The following is a 23,432-nucleotide window of genomic DNA, read 5'->3' as shown; positions in this document are numbered from 1 at the left end:
GGAATTTTCTGGTTTTAGTTCTCATATGTAGGTATTTAATCCATTTTGAGTTTATTTTTGGAGCTACAAAAGACCTCAAATAGCCAAAGCAATCTTCAGAAAGAAGAGCAAAGCCAGAGGTATCACAATCCCAGATTTTTAGATATGCTACAAAGCTATAGTAATCAAAACAGTATAGTACTGGCACAAAAATAGATACATAGATCAATGGAACAGAATAGAAAGTCCAGAAATAAACCTATGCTTTTATGGTCAATTAATCTATGACAAAGGAAGCAAGAATATGCAATGGAAAAATACAGTCTTTTCAACAATTGGTGCTGGGGAAACTGGACAGCTAATTCAAAATAATGGAAGTGGACCACTTTCTTACACCATACAGTTATGTTGGCTTTTAACCTCAATATTCAGAATAAGTACTATTATTTTCTTATACATATTTTACTATGAAAAAAACAAGAAGCACTGCAATCAGAAACAAAAAGATACTGGTTTTCTTTCTTCACTATTTCACAAGAATAGAGACCCTAGGTTTTGGGTTTTTTTTAATCAAGAACTAAAAGCAAGAAATAGAAAAAACTATGGTATTTCCCTATCTTAAGATGTTGGCATCCTAAGTTACTTCCTTAGTTCCTTAGTTCCTAACTTCCTTAGTTCCCTTTCTTATCATGTTGTCTTCTGTCATTGTGAAACACACTCTATCAGAAACAAAATAGAAAAATAACTGCTTAAGGATTCATTGCATGCTAGAAATTGTATCTAGTCAAATTTGAATTAAATTTCTTTGCAAATAAAAACGGTATGTATCAAGGACCCGACCAAAGTATTTTAAGGAGAATTTAAGAGTTACAAATAAAGTATCAAAATGGAAATAAAATGGCTATATAAACACTATACCACTCTAAGTATTCATAACCTGATTTTCTCTCTTTTTAGAGTATTCAAATTAAATACAAAGAGGATACATAACTCAATAATAAATAACTCAATACAAGAATAAATAAATGAAGAAGGGTGAAATACAGTAAGACAATAACAGGCAAGCACTTGCAATCAATTTATTAAAATGTTCTGTTATACCAAATTATACCCATGTATTTAAGTCTTTAAAAACTAAGACAGCTGGGGTGCCTGGGTGGCTCAGTTGGTTAAGCATTTGACTCTCGATTTCAGCTCAGGTCATGATCTCCCAGTTCCTGACATGGAGCCCTGTGTAGGGGCTCTGTGCTGACAGCGTAGAGCCTGCTTGGGATTCTCTCTCTCAAGATAAATAAATAAAAATTAAAAAAAACTGCCTAAAGTCTAGAATAACTGAAATCAGATGTGATTGGTTTCAAAAGGCTATGAGGATACTAAATAATTTAGCAGAGGTTGAGAGACAAAAAAATGAAGATTCAATCAATAATTTAAAGAGAGGATCTGGTTAAAGTCAATAGTGTATGATATTCAATGCCAGCTCCTAGACAAAATCATAAGATGGCCAAATTTGCCACTGCTCTTCTCCTGGCCCTTGGTGACTATTGACTGTCCAGGGTCATCACACTAATGTCCTTACTGGACATCCATGTAGCAATCAGAAAACTTTGGTTGTATGTGACAGAATCCCAACTCATGTAAGCTGAAGTACCACAGTTAACTAGAGGCAGGGAGGTTCAAAGAATAAATAGTCTTGGGGTAGAGTTAGTTTTAGGCATGGCTGGTTTCAAGAGCTTACATGAATTTTTACTCTTTTACTCTGACCCTATCTCAGTTCTGCTTTACTCTGAATTGACTTTATTGTCGCATAGGCTTTTCTGTCATGAGGACAAAATAACCTCCAGAAGCTCTGGCTTTTATTGTGACTGCTCAACAACACTAGCCTAGAGACAGACTCCTCATTAGCCCTAACTAGCTTCTTGCGAATTACACACTCATTGCTCAACAAATCACTGTGGCCAGGGATCTAATGGCTTTATTGAACAAATCTATATTAAGATTTCCCCTAGGACTTGGGGATGTGAACCCCAACTGAATGAAGAGTGGGGGAGAGTTGGTTTTCCCAGGAAAATCAGGGTGACCTTAGCCAATACGAATAGAGGGCAAATGAATACTAGGTCAAAACAAGTATCCACTAAAATCTATAGTTCTGGACTGTCGTCTAGGATTTAGACCCTTCCTTACCAGAAGAGAGTCCTTAACAGAAGAGTCTTATATTTCACTTCCCTTGGTGCTCCTAAGTGAATAAAACTCCTCACATACAAACTGTAGCATCATAGCTTCACCATGATGGCCTGGGAAATTCAGGGAGGGAATATTTTGGTCTTACTTACTATTATCTATGCTTAAACTCCTAGTAATGGTGGTCATTATTGCTGTTAAGTACATGTAGTTAAAATTTTCTTTCTTATTTTGAGCTGGTTATCTGCCCCTCTATGGTTTATCCATCAATTTTTCCCCTTGGAGTTGTCCGAATTATGCCTATTATGTGTTCTACATAGATCTTCACCTCTCTAAAGACAGGTTTATACAACTGCTGTGCATAGGATATGATTTCCAGAAATTGGACATCCAACTAATTTTTACTTATGTCCATTTTGTCTCCAATAGAATGTCTGCTCTTCTTTTTCTCTTGGGCTTAATTTTGGTTGAATCTCAGATTGGAAGATATTTTAGTATTTCTGTCATCTTTATTTCGCTTGCTTGTTTTGTTTACATAGTCTCTGAAAGTCAAAGAAGTGAAAGTTCAACCAATAGTAAGCAAAGAATTGTTATCTCTTCCTAACACTTCTCATTGCCTATAGGCTTCCTATGTTGAAGAGCAACAGAAATATACCAATTTCAGCTGTGAAACAAAAATATTCTGCATTCTTGTGTAATTTTTTTGTTTCATTTATCAGATTGTTTTACTTCAAAACAAATAAACAAGCAATTTGAGTCTTACAGAGAGTGTATACTTTATAATCTTGGAGTCTACAAAAAAATTTATTTATTGCTGCAAATGGTTGGATTCCTGCTTGTGTGCCATGGGAACTGAATTTCTGCCCTAATGTTTTGGCACATCTTCAGTATACTTACCTCTGTAGGAGTGGTGTGTATCCACAATTATGCTATTTGAAAAGAATCTTTGTACTGGAAAATCCCATTGAGATGTAGCATCGCGTTTCCAAGGGTGTCTTGGGACAAGAAAGAATGGGGCAGTAATATACAACCACTTGGTTACATCATTCATACCAGAGAAATTATCATCCTACTGCTGATGGGGAACACTTGTACTTCTCTATTATCAAAGATTTTGCAGAACTGCTCAGCCCCCTCTATTCATATCATTCCAGCTGTTCTAACACAAGGATTGAAACAGATTGTTTCATTCTCTAAGCGTACATTAAAAAGGACAATGCCATCATTGGGTGGGGGAGGGGGCTTTGAAGGGGTTTTTGCTCAATTTGGACTGTGTGTGGAGCAAGCTCACTGCCTTACAACAAAAGCATAAAATTCAGTGGTGACAGGCAAGTCAAAGGCTAAAGAATTCGTTAAAAGGAAGAAGCCCTAAATGTTCAGCCATAAACAACAAGAGACATCAGAAAGGAAGCAGGGAAAAGGTAAAGGAGACCGTGAGAAGGAATGTGCACTGGCTCAGCACTGCATCCTTTTATAATCCTTTGGGAAAACTCACTCATAGGGCTCCAACGGCTCTTTCCTGAATTTGTCCTACATCAAAGAGCCACAAACTTGCTCTTGTTTGAGTTGTTTTTAGTACCTTTTAAGTGTACATATTTTAAAAAATTTTTTAATACCAAAATGTTAAAATTTGTTTTAAGCCAAGTATCTTGTAATTTCTTTCCATGTGATCTTGAAGCATCAGCCTTGTTCTGTCCTTGGGAATCTTTCATTTCTTCATATAATATTCCTGTTTCATTTTACTTTCTGTACATATCACAAATATCTACCAGCCTTTGTTATTATGCTTTCTTTTCAATTCCTATTCCTATTTTCCTTAATGTTGAATAGAAAACTACATATTTTCACCCCAGTCTCCATACCAATGTCAGCCATTGCAAGTTAATCACGGAAAGTTTATAGTGAATGAATAATTTTCAATATATATAACATGAAGTCACCACCAACGGTGCAGTATTGAAAAATGAGATAAAACATTTTCATATCCTGATCAGGACTGTGAAAACTCATGAAACAAGAAGGCTGTCAAAATATTTCTGCGATGTGAATTTTGTAAAGAACATATCTTTATACTTGGTCAATAGTGACAGCAAAATTGATTCTCAACTCAAGATCATTGTAGAGGGAAATATTAGGGAAATATTTTATCTTCAGTTTGGCTCCCCTTTAACCCCCAAGTATATATGGATTTAGTTCTTAAAGATTCTCATTGATTTTTGCAAGTGGTAATTTTCAGACAATTTTTATTATATTTTATTGTAAGCTATAGAAATGGATATAGTCTCTGCTCTTCCTTCTTCTTCTTCCCCTTACCCACATTTCATACTTAAGACCGGTACTAGTGTTAGCAGGAGGATTTGGTTTCACCTGTGAAAGGGAGACACTGTTATAAGCTGTTACTTTTATTTGGAAAGTTCTCTTTTGGGTGGCTGGTCTATCAGATCACATGCCAGCTCACTTTTCCCTCCCACAATACTAATAAGTCTGAGGTCTTCTTCCTTCTAATTTAATAAACAAAAAGAATCCTTGAAGCTCATACATGGTCAATTTTTTTCATGATGGGTAGACTACATAGGGCATTGGTCCTATCTGAAATTACTAATCAAGATATATTTATCTAGCATGTTCTCTTTCCTACATGTACTAGAAATTATGCAGTGGAGACAGGTGGCTATATTCAGGATTTAATGATCCTAATCATGGCCACATACACATATACCTCAAAGAGATTGTGAGTTCAGTTCCAGTCTACTGCCATAAAGTGAATATCATAATACAGCAAGTCAAATGAATTTTTTAGGTTCCTAGTGTATATGAAAGTTATGTTCATACTATACTATAGTCTATTAAGTGTACAATAGCATTATGTCTAAAAAATGTATTTACCTTAATTTAAAAATACTTTATTGCTGAAAAATGCTATCATCTGAACTTTCAATGAGCTTTCCTTTTGCTGGTGGAGGGTCTTGCCTGGATGTTGATGGTTGTTGGTAATCTGGGTGAGGGACTGCTGAAGGTTGGGGTGGCTGTAGCCATTTCTTAAAATAAGGCAACAATGAAGTTTGCCACATCATTGGACTCTTCCTTTCTTTTTTTACATGTCTATTTATTTTTGAGAGAGAGAACACATGTGCAAAGAAGGGAGGGGCAGAGAGAGAGAGAGAGAGACAGAGAGAGAGAGAGACAGAGAATCCTAAGCAGGCTCCACGCTGTCAGCACAGAGCCTGACAGGGCTTGAACTTGTGAACTGTGAGATCATGACCTGGGTCAAAACCAAGAGTCAGATGCTTAACTGACTCAGCCACCCAGGTGCCCCAATGGATTCTTCCTTTTTTGAACAATTTCTCTGTAGTGTGTTACCCACAATAGAACTCCTTTCAAAACTGGAGTCAATCCTTTCTAACCCTGCTGCTGCTTTATCACCTAAGTTTATGTACTATTCTAAATACTTTGTTGTCATTTCAACAGTTTCCATAGCATCTTCATCAGGAATAGTTTTCATCTCAAGATAGAAACTTTCTTTATTCATCCATGAGAAGCAATTCCTCAACCATTTCAAGTTTTTTCATGAGATTGTAGCAACTCAGTCAGATCTTCAGGCTTCACTTCTAATTCTTTTGCTATTTTTTTTTTGCTGTTTCCTTTTGCTATTTTTTTTTTACTTTTGCTATTTCCACCACATCTGCAATTACCTTCTCCACTGAAGTCTTGAACCTAAAGTCACCCATGAGGGATGGAATCAACTTCTTCCAAACTCCTATTCATGTTGATATTTTGACCTCTTCCCATGAATCACAAATGTTTTTAATGGAATCTAGAATTGTGAATCCTTCCAAGGTCTCAAAGGACTTTTCCCAGATCCATCAGAGGAATCACTATCTATAACAGTGATAGCCTTATGAAATATATTTCTTAAACAATAAGAAAAGTCTAAATTACTCTTTAATATATGGGCTACAGAATGGATATTGTGTTAGCAATCATGTAAACATGTCATTAGCAATCATGTAAAACAGTCACTGTATATCTCCATCAGAGCTCTTGGGTGGCCAGGTCTGAAAGCAGTAGTGTTCTGAAAGAAATCTTTATTTCTAAGCAGTAGTACAGGTGAAACCAAATGTAAGCAGCAGGCTTACATTATTCAATGAAACATGTTTTAAACAAATGTGCTGTCATCCACGCTTTGTGGTTCCATTTATAGAGCATAGAAATAGTAGATTCAACAAAATTATTAAGAGCCCTAGAGTTTGGAGAATGGTAAATGAGCACTTCAAGTTAAATGAAATGCTTCAAATTAAAGTCACCAGCTGCATTAGCCCCTAAAGAGAGTCAGCTTGTCCTCTGAAGCCAGGTATTGACTTCTCCTCTTTAGCTATGTAAGTCCTAGATGGCTGCTTCTTTCAAAGAAAGGCTGTTTCATCTATATTGAGAATATACTGTTTAATGTAGCTACCTTCATTCATACTCTTAATTAGATTTTCTGGATAATTGGCTAAAGCTTTCACATTAACACTTCCTGCTTCACCTTGCATTTTTTTGTTATGGAGGTGGTTTCTCTCCTTAAACCTCATGAACCAATCTCTGCTAGCTTCACATTTTTTTAATTCTTTTTTGTTTGTTTGTTAGCTTGTTTAAGCTTATTTATTTATTTTGAGAGAGAGACAGCATGCATGTGGAGACAGAATCCAAGCAGGCTCTGTGCCATCAGCATGGAGCCCAGCATGGGGCTCAATCTCATGAAACCTGAGATCATGACCAGAGCTGAAATGAAGAGTCAGATGCTTAACTGACTGAGCCACCCAGGTGCCCCTTCACACTTTCCTTCTGCACTTCCTCACCTCTCTCAGTCTTTGCAGAATTGAAGAGAAGCTAGGGCCTTGCTTTGGATTAGGCTTTGGTTTAAAGGAATACTGTGGCTGGTTTGATCTTGTATTCAGGCACTACAACTTTCTCTGCATCAGCAGTTAAGCTGTTTCACTTTCTTATTATTCATATGTTCCTAGAGTAGCACTTTCCATTTCCTTCAAGAACTTTGTCTTTGCATTCACAACTTGGCTCACTGGTACAGGAGGCCTAGCTTTTGGTCTATCTTGGCTTTCCACTAAGCTCATCATTTCTCGCTTCTGATTTAAAGTGAGAGATGTGCAAATCTTTCACCTTTCATTCAGAAGCCATTGTAGGATTACTCACTGGCCTCATTTCAATATTGTTGTGACTCCAGGAATAGGGAGGACTGAAGAGAGAGAAAGATGGGAGCAGCGGTCTGTGGGGCAGTCAAAACACACACATTTATCGAGTTTGCCCTCGTGTATGGGTTTGGTTCATGGTGCCCCAAAACAATTACAATAGTAACATCAAAAACTGCTGATCACAGATCACCATAACAAATAACAGTGAAAGGGTTTGAAATATTATGAGAATTACTGAAACCTGACACAGAGACATGAAGTGAGCAAATGCGGTTAGAAAGATGGTGCAGAAAGAGTTGCTGGACAAAGGATGGCCATCAACCTTCAGTTTGTAAAACAACAGATATCTGTGAAGTGCAATAAGGCAAAGCACAATAAAACAAGGTATGCCTGTAATCACAACAAATATGGCAATGTTTGTTTAATTATGGTGCACACATACAAGTTATCTATGGGAGGACACGGAAGAGAAGGATTTGAATGTCTTGACTGTGGCTACAAACTAAGTACTAGGCAGTAAACTGAGGTGATTCCATTATTCAAGGAGGACATTTAGTCTAAAAGTAGATACCTGGGGAAGTTCCTTGACTTGCTGACTTGGGTTTCATGATTATAAACAGAGTATACTATACTCATTCTGTGATAGGTTAAGTTCCCAGCCTACAGAAGCTTCCTGGCATTTTTTCTTCTAGATCAAACTGCCTTTATATTTCTATTGTTTTCATTACAACAAACCCACCTCCTCGATATCTGTGGCCAATATTGAACACACACAGACACGCACACAAGATGAAAATCTCATTTAGGAGAAACAGAAATTAACCCCAAAACCTATCCAAGTTTTTCTTTCAAATGGTGAGTCATTTCTGCCTCTAATTTTTCATGTTTCCTGAATTCTTACTCATTATATTGCTACTGAAAGCTATACCTTTATTTTTCTTTTTAATTTTTAGCATTTATTCATTTTTGAGAAACACAGCGAGACTGAGCAGGGGAGAGGCAGAGAGAGAGGGAGACACAGAATCCAAAGCAGGCTCCAGGCTCTGAGCTGTCAGCACAGAGCTGGATGTGGGGCTTGAACTCATGAACCATGAGATCATAACCTGAGCTGAAGTCAGACGTTCAACTGACTGATCTACCCAGGCGCCCCCTGAAAGCTATACCTTTAAATCTAGCTTGGGTTCCTCAAAGTCCTTTCCCCTTAACTCCCCACCTTCCCAAAATACCCACAACACATTGCTAATTTGGTTTTGTCTATGGAACTGTGAGCTTGTGAATCATAAAGCAGGAGTATTGTGTCAGCCAAAGAAGTTTGGATGTTCCTCTCCTTACATGCCATAGTGACCACCTTACCACTAGAAGTGGCTTCTAGTACATCTAGAAAGTACCAGGATGGGGGAAGAACAGATCTTACATTGGTCCATAGAGGATAGAGTATATTTAAATACATGATAACCATCAAAACTGCAGTCTTTACATGTCTACCTGGCTCACTGATGCTTGAGGACCCAGTAAACAGATGTATCTATCCTTTCCCACCGAAACCTCTAATGCCTTTTCACCATAGTAACTAAATTAGTAACTTCGTGTTAAGGTGAGCAAGGCAGACCAATGGTTGTGTGAATAAAATACTACCAATTATTTTTGCTTGTTTCACTTTCCCTTTAAATTCTATTGTCTGAGTAGCATACTTATAAATGTAATAGAAAATAAACACCCAAATAAATATAAATTGCAAAGGAATGACCCCAGTATTTTTATGGCTTCAAAATAGTTGGAAGTCTCAATTCCTGAATCACTTTCTGATAATATGCATTTGGGGAATGTGCTCAGCAGAGTGAAAGCTTCTTCCTCACCTTACTAAAACCTCCCCAGCAATAATGCGACTGGTAGGGAAGGGAGAAGATTCTAATAGGTTTTGTTTTGGTCTGGCTTGTTTTTTTTTCTTTCTTTCCTCCTGACCTACTTTGTATACAGCACCAACTTTTCCACCAGCCTTCCTTCTGTTTTTCCTTGTTCGAGGAGCTGAGCAGAACAAAGAGAAATCCTATGATGGAATAAAGTGTCTCCTCTCCTTCTGCTCTCTTTAAGAGAAACTGGATGTTTTGAGGTATGTTCCTGATCTGTGATATGAATAGGAAAGCCAAATCCTCTACTTATTAAACATCTTGACATCTCCTGTCGAGACCCTATTCTTGGGCATGGGAGGTAAGGCTCAAATGTTACATACAGGGAAATCCTTATATCCTGAATTGAACTACTAACCATTTCTAACCCAAAGGTGCTGGATTTCAAACGTAATGTTTGCATTACTTGACACAGGTTTTTTTGTTTTGTTTTGTTTTGTTTGTTTGTTTGTTTGTTTTGCCCTTCCCTACTTCTGTTTAAAGACTGTCGGAAATCAGAAAGAAACATCATGAGATCTGCTTTATTCTTTAATTCTCCATTCAGCTGCACAGTATCTTACATTTAATAGCCATTCAATGAATATTCATAGATTTGACAGGACTTGCTTTAAGATAGTGCTTTAAACTAAGGCTTTGGTTCTTCAGGATTAGTGTGAGTCAGAATCACCTGGAGAACCTGTCAAATCGAAGATTACTGAACCTCAGCCCCAGAGTTACTGATTCAGGAGGTCTGGGGAGGGACCCTAGAACCTCTATTTCTACCAAATTCCTAAATGATGATGATGGCTGCTAATTAAGGATCACACTTTGAGAACCATGGATCAAAGAAGTGTAATATATATACATATACATATGTAATATATATATATATATATATACATATATACACATATTCTCTGTAAGCATAGACAAGGCAAGACCTAGAAATGGACTGGGGTAATCATTTTACAAGTGAAGAAAAAAGTTCAGAAAGACTGTTCTAAGTGTTCAGGGAGGTTGAGTACGTTTGCCCTAAAGCCAAATAGCTCCTAAATCGTGAAGTTCATATTAGCACCCAGATTAGTTGTTTTAATTCTACTCCCCGTCTTCCACCCCACATCTCTATCTATTGTTGAGGTTTCAGTTTTGTGATGTCCGCAGACTACTTAGAGGACAAAGCAAGCAGCCCATCATCAAGGGAGTGGGGCTTGAGCTGGAATTAGAACACCCAGGTTCTAGACAACTTTTTCTACTAATTACCTACCGCACCCTCACCCCACTCCCACCAAGACGCAAGCAAGGCCGCCTTCAACAGCCAGACCAACCTGGTGCTTTATGCCTCCTGCCTGTACTTCCAGGACGACTTGGCCTTTGAAGCGCTCTGTGGGTCCTTCCCGCACCAGCCCCGGTTGGAGAGGGAGGAGAGGGAACTCCCGGAGGAAGAAGACCAGGTGGCCGCGGTATCTGCGTGGCCGCATAGCCTCCGCAGAAACCAAGCTCCAGGACTGCCCGCTGCGAAGCACCGCGAAAGCTTTGGCTTGCGCCTTCCAGCTGGAGAAGCTAGTGACCAGCTTCCTTTATCAGCAACAGCTGGCCACTGATGGGAACGACTCCCACCTGTGGCAGCCCCCGAAGCGTCCCTCCCTCCACAAGCAGAGCAAGTCCTTCAAAGAGTATGTAGCTCTCACCAAGCTGAGTTGGATGGGGGCCCTGCGCAGGATGGCAAGCCCAGCATGGTGCACAGCAGGAAGAACTACCTTCCACGTAGCCACAGGGTGACTCCCCCCACCCCCCCATCACCATGCTGGGCATGCATACCGCAACATTGCCCTTGAAAAACATTCACTTAAAATTTTCTTTCTTCCAAGTTTACCATTCCTTTCTAAAGGTATATGGTTCCTAAATTAAAAAAAAAAAAATGGAAGAGAGGTAATCTTTCCCTGCCTGCGATTCATTCATGAAAATGATAAACTCTGCTTTATCTTCCTCATAAGATTGTGTGAAGATCAAATTTCATAATGTATTTGCAATTAAATCTATTTGTTCATACCTACCTCATTGCAGAAAGAATGTAATAGTTTAGTAAATAAAAAATAATTTAGAAATCTAAAAGTGCATTAGAGATTTAAAGTCTAATTTAGGCAGAGTGATTATAACTTGTATTATTTTAGTTTAAAAGTCTATGAATTAAATACAGAGATTAGATTAATTGTTAATATTTAAGACACTTAGAGTAAGTTTTAAAATAAAGAATATGGAATGACCCAGCTAGGGATATAATCCACTTTGGAACTAGTAAGAATGAGGGAAAATGCTACAAGTGCTTCCATATTCTGAAATAAGTACACAATTCTGGTATGAGGAAAGGAACATCAGTAATGCAGCTGTTTCCCCAAAGGGGGGGGCGGGGGGATATTTTGATTCAACCTTTCTCCTACCGACTTCCCTTCTTTCTTCTCTTCGATTTCTTTCCAAAAAGTTTTGAAATATCTGTCTTCTGAACTTCATATTTGTTCGGCATTCTCATGTAATTTCTTTCACATCTACTAACAGATATTCTAAATGGAATATAAATTTAAAGCATTTCTCCCAGTGACTCCAATAACCCGTACTTGCTAGGGAGTACATGAATGCATTACTTCTAGAAGCCCAGCGTTCATCTGGTTACATTCACTTTCATTTAACTCAATTGAACCACAGAATATTGAAGCCAAAAGCTACCTTAAGACAACACTGCATCCCCACTCCCTCATTTCACAGATGAGGAAGAAAGGAACATAGACTAGAGGTTAAGATCACACAGCTACTTAGTAACGAGGCTTGTAATAGAAGTAAGGGATCTACCACTCCCATGACAGCTTTCTCTTGGCCATACCATGCTACTCCCTCTGGAGTCTGCACCTTTTACCTGGGAAACTAAGAAACAGGTTAGAGCCAAATCAAAGGCCTCACTGTGAGGCAGAAGTTCCAGAAAAAAGTGCAGAAGGTACAGAAAAAAAAAAAAAATTCGATGGAACCAGACAGTGTGCTGTGGAACCCTGAACTGATTTACTTAACACTGACCTGAAACGTGTGGCTTTACCTCAGTTAGCCCTAACTCAATTGTTATGAAGTGGGGACCCAAAATACCCATATTAGAAGGTTGATGGTGTAACAGACTATGGTCCACTCTGCCCACAATATAGTAGGGAAATAATATATCCTCATTCTGTTCCTTATTTCTCACACTGTTCCATCTTTCTTCAAGTACTATCTGCCACCAATCAATATTTCTCTCCTTTGCATCTATAGAATTCAATTCTTGGAGGTTTCTTCTTGCCTCTGTGACTTTTCCTTTTGCACCCCCTATGATAGTTTTCCCTTCCCTTTCAGTCCTTCCCGTTCACCCTTCCCCTTCTCCTCTATGCTTTCACAAACTTCTTTTGGGGCGCCCACAATGAGTGGGGATTGCTTACAGGGAAAAGGCGATGCCAGCAGTACCCTCTCCCCCACCCCATATCACCTTCCTCTGTAGTTTGAGGACCCTTTCAACAGGGCTTCTAATATTCTTTTAGTAACCAAGAGCCATTATCCAGGCATTTGGAAAATGGCTAATGACATATACCCAACCTGCCTGAAAATGCCTCAACAGAGTGAATATTAAACTTCAGAGTTTTTATGCAATTCTTGTTTCATCCATTGTATGTGCAGTTTTAAAAAGCCTTCATTACGTACCTGTTGCCTCAGCAAAATATGTGACACTTGTCTGAATTCCACTTTGACCTTCCACCACTGTTGAAATACCAAGTTTGAAAGAACATGTAGAAAGAAAGAATATTCTTAAGAGATCCAGAGAATCATTCACTTGAAAATTTCTCCATTATTTTGCAACTCTAAGAAGTCGCCAACATCATTGCGAGATTTGGCTTGTACACCTGGAAAATATGAGACTTGAATATTTCATGTTGACACTCAGGCTTCTCTTCCCTTGGGGATGGGGAGAGGGGCTGAAGTGCATGTGTTAATCTTATTGCTGGACTGTAACTCAGCATATGCCACAGGGGCTTCCTGATGGCCTCCTTCTTTCGATATTTACCCCCTACCTTTTCATGCAAAATGAGTTTATGTAGCTGTTCATATTATTGGAACAAAGTATTGCTCAGGGTCAGCTTTAGCCCCAGGTAAAGGAGGCAGATGTTTTATAGGTTTTGTTTTTTTTTTTTTTAAGTCCAAAAGCCTCCTACAAAAAAAATTTTTTTTGTAATAGCTCTCTTGAAATCCCCATATTAGTCACTTCTGTGGAATGAAGCAGTGAGAAAAAAAATATCTGATAAAATATACAAGCTATCTTGAAGACATGACACATAAAGCCCCTTTTACTTACTGATCAAACTAGATAGTCACTTAGAAGAACTGAAGAGAAGAAAAATGTGATAAGAAAGAGGAGGAAAAACAAGGCTTGGAGCATGTCCAAACTTAGAAAGGCAACAATATCTAAACAGTTGAAGGGGATGACAGAAAGGAGATACCCCCAGATATACACGTCCTGATTTGAAAATGATTGCTTAGGACCAACCCTGATGCTGTATATTTCTACTTCCATCTGTCCATCCATCCATCCAGCCAGCCAGCCAGCCATCCATTTAACAAATGTTTATGGAGTAACTTTGAGTGAAACACTGTGATGTTACATTAAGAACACAGAGATGAAAAGTGTCTCAAGGCATTACTCTTAAAAACATACAAAGGAATAAAAATGTCTAAGTAAAATTTACATATCAGAGTCCTAGATGCTGTAATACATATCAACTGATGGGGCTATAATAAGAATGAAATTTCTTATCTTGTGACAGACATTTGTTCTACAGATGAAGTATTCATTTACTCCTTCCAATAATGCTTTCAGGTAGATACTATTATTAAGTCCATTTTACAGATAAGAAAATGGTGATAGACCTTAAGTAACTTGCCCAAATCCTATGGATAAAAGGAGACAGGATTAGGATTTTGAACCCCGGTTCTCAAACTCCAAAAGACATTTTCTATATCTCTTAGCTCTCAAGAGTACCCAGGGTCAGAGCACAACTAAATAAAATCTTACAGAACTAAATATGAGAAATATTGCCCAGATTCTTCACGGTCTTCTCTACTTGAATTTTCAGCGAGTCAGGAAGGAAATAATATTTCTTCACCTAAAATTGGGAAGAATGTATGGTTATTATAGTCATTGCTTCATTCCCTGCTGCCACAGTATCATGAACATGACTGCTTGCTAGCTTAAACATCAAGGTTATTCATTGTCAAGCTGTATCCTCATGGATGAAAAGGGTGGGTAGGACACCTTTGAGCTCTTACGATTTGGTCATTTTCATTATGAGTAGAGATAAGCGCTTGGACATTTCTTAGGCTCACAAAAGAGATAGATGATAAAAAAAATAGTTTAGGGAGGCCAGTGAAATTTGTGAGCAAGACCACTTTTGTCAGGGTATGGGGAGGAGACCTAGGAGACTGAGGCATCTAATTGGATACACTTATAAGCCACAAACATGTCTGAATGACCAAGAGCCAGCCATCACCACAAAATAACCAGGATAGGTCCGGAGTCAGCAGGGAAGAGCTGGGAAGAGGGCCAGGCCAATAATGAAAGGGGGCATTAAGGTACACATTACACTCTCCAAAGGGGGAAAAAATAAGCAAAATTTCCAAGACATCCCTAACGAAAAGTTGAAGTATTAACGTTTGTGCTAAAGTAGCAAAAATGGCAAATTTGCTGGTTTCACTAAGTACATTATATTGCCCCCCCCCCTTTCTTTTTCCTTGAAGTGGGGAGGTGGAAAAGCTTCACTGAGCAACAGTGAAGATGTAAGAGACTTTTCAGAAGTGGTGCATCAACCAATTACTTGGAGTTTGAAGGGAGCAGTTTATTTTTCTGGCACTGAGAAATCGGCATATTTGGAGCTGGCATCCAATGGCTTAGTCCCGCTCCCCGAGCGATTTGGGATTCCAGATGGGAGAGAAGCTGTCTTCTTTCAAGGAGTAAAGCTGCCACTGGAACCCAGGGCACTTGATTGAAATTTCAGACATCTGATTTTGTCAGAGTTCGGATCCCTTTCCTTTGAAATGCCCTGCCTTAATAACCGCTTTAACCCATTGCCAATCTCGCCCGGCAAGCATGCCTCCCTATGATTGGGAAAATTAATGAACAGGCACTGGCTAATATAATTAAACCCAAGCACTCCTGATTCCAGTATTGAGAAAAAGCCATCGCCCTGATTTTCTCTTGACAACACACAAGTCTTGCCATCCCCGAACTGTTTAATTATTGAAATGAACTGTAACAGGACACCGGATAGGGTCAGAAGTCGCAGAACAGTACTGGAAGTCAGAAATCAGGCAGGGGCTGACACAGAGCCAGCCATCGCCTCCGGCTGCAGCCTCAAACCCACACGCTTTTTCTCAGGCAGCCAGCCTCTGATAGGTAGGGTGATAGCGGGACTCACTTGTTAGGATTCCAAAGGTCCAACGGTGCTTGCTTGTTTTAAGACAAGCCAAAATATGCTCGGTGACCACCAGGACACCGCGATTCCCATGCCCTGCCACATTCCTCCTCTCCAATCCCAGGCGGTTTTTTTTTGTCTCCCTACGTGCAGTCCAGGATGTAGACAAAATGAATTCCAAGTGACCTATGTGGGGGTGGATTTTTTTTAGAAACAAACAGCAAATTAAGAGGGGGGGAAAAATCCTGTTCTCACTTTTTTTTTTTTTTTTGGAAGGGAGTGTATATGTTTATTTTCTCAGAGACACTTTCTGGCAATGACAAGAGAACTCAGTTCTATTGAAAGTATCTTATTTTCCCCCAACTTGAACATACTAAATATCAGCCCCCTATTTTGTTTCACTTCCTTTTCTGCCTCCCAGGCCTAACTGAACCTATGACAATTACTTTCTTTAAACAGAGATGCCCAATTTTCTTTTTTTTTTTTAATTTTTTAAACATTTATTAATTTTTGAGAGACAGAGAAAGACAGAGAGTGAGTGGGGGAAGGACAGAGTGAGAGGGAGCCACAGTAATGCAAAGCAAGCTCCAGGCTCTGAGCTGTCAGCACAGAGCCCGATGTGGGGCTCGAACCCAGGACCGCGAGGTCATGACCTGAGCCGAAGTCGGACGCCCAACCGAGCCCCCCAGGCACTCCGAGGTGTCCAATTTTCTATGATTCTAGAATAGCAGCATTTCCTGGAAAGGTAGGGATTTTTATTATTTCTAATATGTCATAGTAATATTTAAAGTATTACCAAAGATGATTGGGGGAAAATAGCTGGAAAAGCTTGCTGGCAATATTAGATCTAGGCAAATCAGAGTAAAGGTGTAATTTTCAAATATGTTAGTATTTAATATTCAAGACTATTACTTAACAGTCGAGAAAAGTTATAAAAATAAGTGTATTCAATGGTTTGATAAAAAGATAATGTTTAAATATTTTGTGTGCTCTGAATTACAAATAGAACTTCTCTTTTATTTTTTATTTAAAAAAATTTTTTTAACGTTTATTTATTTTTGAGACAGAGAGAGACAGAGCATGAACAGGGGAGGGGCAGAAAGAGAGGGAGACACAGAATGTGAAGCTGGCTCCAGGCTCTGAGCTGTCAGCACAGAGCCCGACGCGGGGCTCGAACTCACGGACCGTGAGATCATGACCTGAGCCGAAGTCGGACGCTTAACTGACCAAGCCACCCAGGCGCCCCTAGAACTTCTCTTTTAAAGAAAAAAAAAGTATCAGAAGTAACAGGGTTTTCTGTAGCACCAGACATGGCCTGACATAAACCTGTCCTCAATCTTTGTATCCTACACCATTCTCTTGGATGTCATTCCTCCCTCACTCCATGTCTAGTGCCAATGGAACCTGTTATTTCTCTCACCTTATTAAAACTCGTTCTAAGGCTAAGCAATGATAAAGCCTTAAAGGGGCTTACTAATCTTTTAATTATAGAACTTGGATATGTGGTCTCTTTTTAGGACCAGCAAAGGTAACGGGAGGACAAGATATTACTGGATCTGCATACCATTTTTAGCCAAACGGAACACATAAGCAATTAATGATTGCACTGGGACAAGAAGCTTGAGGAGAACTATCCCAGGTAAAAGGGACGTCTTCTGTATTTATCTAAATATTGGATAGTGAAGAAAGTCATGTTTAGAAATACATTAGATGGCTGTATCCTGTTATTTTTCTAACCAAACTAACTGCCCCCTTTCTGTTTTATTACTGCCCCCATCCCTTAAGCTGAACTCCCAGATCAACACTGCCAGCTTTCAGGGTCTCAACTCAACCTTTGCCATCTCTGGACATTCTCCAGTCTTTCTGGATAGATTTGCTGGGAACAGGTGAGACTTTGGTGTTTCCAGGCCAGCCTCCCAGAGTAAGAACTCTCTGCCATCACTCAGATTCTCTGTCCCCATCTAGCTGCCTGGGAGCTAAGAGTCCCCATGTGATCAAATCTTCATAGATTATGCATGGTCCTGTGGGTGAAACAATAAGGACACGTGAAATGCAGTAGGACTGTCACAAGCTGAGTAGTACAAGAATTTAATACCATTGGAAAAAGTCTTATTCAACATAGTATGACAGTGCCTAGAGAAGAAACTGGGCACAGTCATAGTGAATTTAGTTCTAGCTGTCTCCAGATACAAATATGATAACAAAAACATCCCTAGCAGTTCCTTTCGATAAGTTTGGTGAAAAGGTAAAGAATGGCTAGCGGTGATTTCCAAACTTTAGTGTTTGTAAGAATCAACGGGACCATTTGAAAGAGTTCCTGGGTTCCATCCTTTAGCAAAATTGATTAGATGCCCAAGAATCAGTATGTACAATAAGCACATCAGGTGATTTGGACGTCAGGGGTCCATGGAGCCAAAAGCACTGGAAAAAGTCTTCATTGTTTCTCAATTATTCTCTTGCCAACACACAGAATGCCCTGGGCCTATAAGTAGCTGCTTTTGTTTGCCTACAAGCCCTCCTGTATTAGGGAGGATGCACAGACCTACCTAAGGCTGGAAAAGAGACTTCCGCACTCCTATGCAACTGGTATAGTGTCCATCTGGGAAAAGGGACCACTTTTGGCCCAGACTTGAAATGAAGGACTCAGATCAATCTCCAGAGAAATAATGTTGAGTATAGCCTAAACCCCATTCAAGGAGAAACTGCTATTCCCTTTATGATTCTGCTTTGGCAAACAGAAGTTAGAATGCAGCCCAGCTGCCCCAGCCATGTACAGGAACAGACTACAGAAAATATGAATGGAAATTGCTGGTAGGGAGACATCTGAATTTTTCAAACAAGGTGAATTTCCCTCCTGCTTCTCTAATTTAACATTCCAAGATGAGAAGAAAGCTGGCAACTGAAAACTGTACTTAATCCATTCTTTAAATAGCATTACAGTGTTTTTCATTTCTCTCCACACTGCATTTTGTTGTTTTTGTCTCAGAGGCTTTAACACAGGGCCAGGACTTGCACTGGGAGGCCTGCGGATTACAGGAAATAATGACCTGTATATATTTAGTTGTTCAAAGGAAATTAGAGTAGCCTGATTTTTATTATTCCCCATTGCCCTCCGTTCTCTGGTGTAATAACTTGCCCTGTTCTCTAATTTACTTTTACATCATCAGAAATGTATACCATTTAGTCCGGATTCTCCCATGACCAATCAGGACCTGCTTCTAGCTAGGTTAACAAAACCTTCCATAGAATGGGACGCCTTCATAACACAGGCCAGCCAAAGACACTGAAGAGCTCATCTTTCTGGAAAGTATGTGACCTGGAGAAATTTACCCACTTCTTCCTTTCGGTAGCCAGTGACCACTATATGCCCCTGCTGTTGAATGTGACAGCTAACCTTTTTGGGACTGGTGTCGTTTTAGATTAACCTTCTCCTGTAAAAATGTGTAGACAATTTCCTTCTATTTAATCTTTTTAATTGTTTATCAGTGTATTTCCAGTGGTGCTGCCTCCCTGTGCCGCCTGTCCCTCTCACCCCATCTCTTATGAGCAATCTCGTATATTCTATTTAACATTGATATCCAAAACCTAAAATTCATCTGCTTGTAGTTTTTAATTGAGAGGAAAAAGCTTATATATTTGAGTTTTCTTTAAGAATCATAATTAGATGTTTAAATTATGATTTTGTTGAGATTTTCTAGTTCCATAGCACATATCATCTGAATTTGCCTGCCTACTGGGATGGGGAGGGAGGGGCACAGCTGAAAATACATCTGTATTGGAGACGAACATCATAATACCTTCAGAACATTTGAAAAAGTTCCTGGGCTAGTTTTTCTTTTCATTACAACTCTATATATGGTTTATAGACTCTTCAAAATGAAACTAACATTTGAAAGGTAGGCGAAACAGATTTTTGTTAGTTTCAGTGTGTTTTTGTGACAATTGATGAAGTTTTGTGGATTCTCTAAATTCCATTGCCATAGTGTGAGTTGTGTGTTCTTTCACTGGCAGGGTTTGGCAGGATAGAAATGAAGTAGTAAGTAGTTTTAATAATCACAACTTCTGAAATTCACTCCAACATGATCATATTTTAAGAGCTCAATAAATTTGGCCTTTATAAACTTTTCTTCATCCCTCCCCAAACATTTCTTTTCAGTCTGGGCAGTTGCCTCATTATTAAATAGGTTCTCTATTCCAAAACAAACTCAAGTCACTAGTATTCATTTTATTTTAATTGCCTTCAGCCTCATATATTATAAGATTAATTATTGGTTTCGTTCAGTCCCCTCGCCGTCCCTTCTGAAACAGCAGCAATCTGCCTCATTCCTACTTAAAATTTCTGAAAAAAGAATATTTTTCCTTATCATACTCTCTCAAATTTGGTGCCTCTGGATGTTCCTCACATCTTCCTAAATCTTAACTGAATCCTCTCAACTCTCCTAGTTTAACACAATTTTTAAAACAACTGCTACTTTATAGCAACTCTAACAACCAAACCATAGTTTTATTACTGGAGCTTAGGCAGTTTCTCTTACCAAGTCAGCTGCCTTGCTCTGAATCCTAATCCTAGGTGACATGGTAACTTGGCTGGGTCTGGATTCAGAGGTCACAGAAATGCTTTTGGAATACTCTGGCTCACTAACCCTCCAAGGACCTTTGAGCCTCAGGAAAATTTGGGATATGAATAGTTTATACCTCAGTGTGTATTTAAATCAGCTAATGTTTACCCTTTCCAGAGAGTTCACCAGGTGGTTGGCCATGGGGCTGGGGGCGAGGGAGGTGGATAGGGAATAATGTAGTGGAGTGAAAAAGAGAAATACTGACTCTTTTCTCTGCGGTGACAAAAGATTCAATTGCCAAACTTCAATCAGAAAATATTTATTCCAATTGATTATATTTATTCCAAAATGATTTCATAGGGAATCATGAAAACAAATATGATAGCAGGATAGACAGATGATATATTGAAGCATTTATCTCAAGATAGAAATTTGGATTTTGCTCTATGTATTTTTCTCTCTCCCTTTTCTTGGAGGTTTATTTATGGATTTTCAATTTGATTCCATTTATCTGTGTTTGTCCTTACACCAGCACCAAGCTGTCTTGACTTCTACAGCTTTATAGTAAGTTTTTAAAATAGGATTGTGAGTCCTTCAACTTTTTTCTTCTTTTCCAAGATTATTTTGAACTATTCTGGGTCCTTTAAAGTAATTTTAGGACAGTTTGTCATGTTCTGCAGCAAAATCAACTCAGATTTTGATAAAGATTGTGTTGAATCTATAGGTCAATTTGGGAAATATTGCCATCATAAAAATATTAAACATTCTTATCTATAACATCAAACATCTTTCCATTAATTTATTTTTTTAAATATGAAATTTACTGTCAAATTGGTTTCCATACAACACCCAGTGCTCATCCCAAAAGGTGCCCTCCTCAATACCCATCACCCGCCCTCCCCTCCCTCCCACCCCCCATCAACCCTCAGCTTATTCTCAGTTTTTAAGAATCTCTTATGTTTTGGCTCCCTCCCTCTCTAACCTTTTTGTTGTTTTTTTTCCTTCCCCTCCCCCATGGTCTTCTGTTAAGTTTCTCAGGATCCACCTAAGAGTGAAAACATACGGTATCTGTCTTTCTCTGTATGGCTTATTTCACTTAGCATAACACTCTCCGGTTCCATCCACGTTGCTACAAAAGGCCATATTTCATTCTTTCTCATTGCCACATAGTATTCCATTGTGTATATAAACCAAAATTTCTTTATCTATTCATCAATTGATGGACATTTGGGCTCTTTCCATAATTGGCTATTGTTGAAAGTGCTGCTTTAAACATTGGGGTACAAGTGCCCCTATGCATCAGCACTCCTGTCTCCCTTGGGCGAATTCCTAGCAGTGCTATTGCTGAGTCATAGGGTAGATCTTTTTTTAATTTTTTGAGGAACTTCCACACTGTTTTCCACAGTGGCTGCCCCAGTTTGCGTTCCCACCAACAGTGCAAGAGGGTTCCCATTTCTCCACATCCTCTCCAGCATCTATAGTCTCCTGATTTGTTCATTTTAGCCACTCTGACTGGCATGAGGTGGTATCTCAGGTGTGGTTTAGATTTGTATTTCCCTGATGAGGAGCGACGTTGAGCATCTTTTCATGTGCCTGTTGGCCATCTGGATGTCTTCTTTAGAGAAGTGTCTATTCATGTTTTCTGCCCATTTCTTCACTGTATTATTTGTTTTTTGGGTGTGGAGTTTGGTGAGCTCTTTATAGATTTTGGATACTAGCCCTTTGTCCAATATGGCATTTGCAAATATATTTTCCCATTCCGTTGGTTGCCTTTTAGCTTTGTTGATTGTTTCCTTTGCAGTGCAGAAGATTTTTATCTTCATGAGGTCCCAATAGTTCATTTTTGCTTTTAATTCCCTTGCCTTTGGGGATGTGTCAAGTAAGAAATTGCTGCGGCTGAGGTCAGAGAGGTTTTTTCCTGCTTTCTCCTCTAAGGTTTTGATGGTTTTCTGTCTCACATTCAGGTCCTTTATCCATTTTGTGGATGGTGTAAGAAAGTGGTCTAGTTTCAATCTTCTACATGTTGCTGTCCAGTTCTCCCAGCACCATTTGTTAAAGAGACTGTCTTTTTTCCATTGGAAATTCTTTCCTGCTTTGTCAAAGATTAGTTGGACATACTTTTGTGGGTCTAGTTCTGGGGTTTCTATTCTATTCCATTGGTCTATGTGTCTGTTTTTGTGCCAATACCATGCTGTCTTGATGATGACAGCTTTGTAGTAGAGGCTAAAGTCTGGGATTGTGATGCCTCCTGCTTTGGTCTTCTTCAAAATTACTTTGGCTATTCGGGGCCTTTTGTGGTTCCATACAAATTTTAGGATTGCTTGTTCTAGCTTCGAGAAGAATGCTGGTGCAATTTTTTTGGAATTGCACTGAATGTGTAGATAGCTTTGGGTAGTATTGACATTTTAACAGTATTTATTCTTCAAGTTTTCACTTTTTGCAGATGACATGATATTATACATGGAAAACCCAATAGACTCCACCAAAAGTCTGCTAGAACTGATACATGAATTCAGCAAAGTCACAGGATACAAAATCAATGTACAGAAATCAGTTGCATTCTTATACACTAATAATGAAGCAACAGAAAGACAAAGAAACTGATCCCATTCACAACTGCACCAAGAAGCATAAAATACCTAGGAATAAACCTAAACAAAGATGTAAAACATCTGTATGCTGAAAACTATAGAAAGCTTATGAAGGAAATTGAAGAAATCATAAAGAAATGGAAAAACATATTTCCATTAATTTAAATCATCTTTGGGGAGCCTAGGTGGCTCAGTCACTTGAGTGTTCAACTCTTAGATTTGGCTCAGGCCATGATCTCACAGTCTGTGGGATTGAGCCCTACATTCGGCTCCACAGTGTCAAAGGAGCCTGTTTGGGATTTTCTCTTCCTGTCTCTGCTCCCCCCCTCCCCTCGCTCACACACACACTCTCTCTCTCTCTCAAGATAAGCAAAGTTGAAAAACATCATCTTTAATTTCTTTCAACATTTTTTTTTTAGTTTTAAGAGTATAAATTTTGTACTTTATTTGATAAATTTATCCCTAAGTATTATTTTTCATTAAATTGTTTTCTTAATTTTGTTTTCAGATTGTTCATTGTTAGCGTATAGAAATATAATTGAATTTTGTATTTTGATCTTGTATGCTGTACCTT

The 23,432-nt window shown here is 38.8% G+C and overlaps 1 long non-coding RNA gene across 1 annotated transcript; it reads right to left on the bottom strand.

The window, feature by feature from the left end:
- Positions 1-650: 650 nt before the first annotated feature.
- On the bottom strand, positions 651-21,144 carry LOC113598235 (uncharacterized). The gene is made up of 3 exons (XR_003418887.2): positions 15,712-21,144; positions 10,558-14,403; positions 651-4,524 (listed from the first exon to the last, which is right to left on the bottom strand). It is a non-coding gene; the product is annotated as an uncharacterized LOC113598235 (long non-coding RNA).
- Positions 21,145-23,432: the final 2,288 nt, after the last annotated feature.

The sequence above is a fragment of the Acinonyx jubatus genome, chromosome C1 (assembly GCF_027475565.1).
Source record: "Acinonyx jubatus isolate Ajub_Pintada_27869175 chromosome C1, VMU_Ajub_asm_v1.0, whole genome shotgun sequence".
NCBI classification, from domain to species: Eukaryota; Metazoa; Chordata; class Mammalia; order Carnivora; family Felidae; genus Acinonyx; species Acinonyx jubatus.
This window is presented reverse-complemented; position numbering and strand designations above follow the sequence as displayed.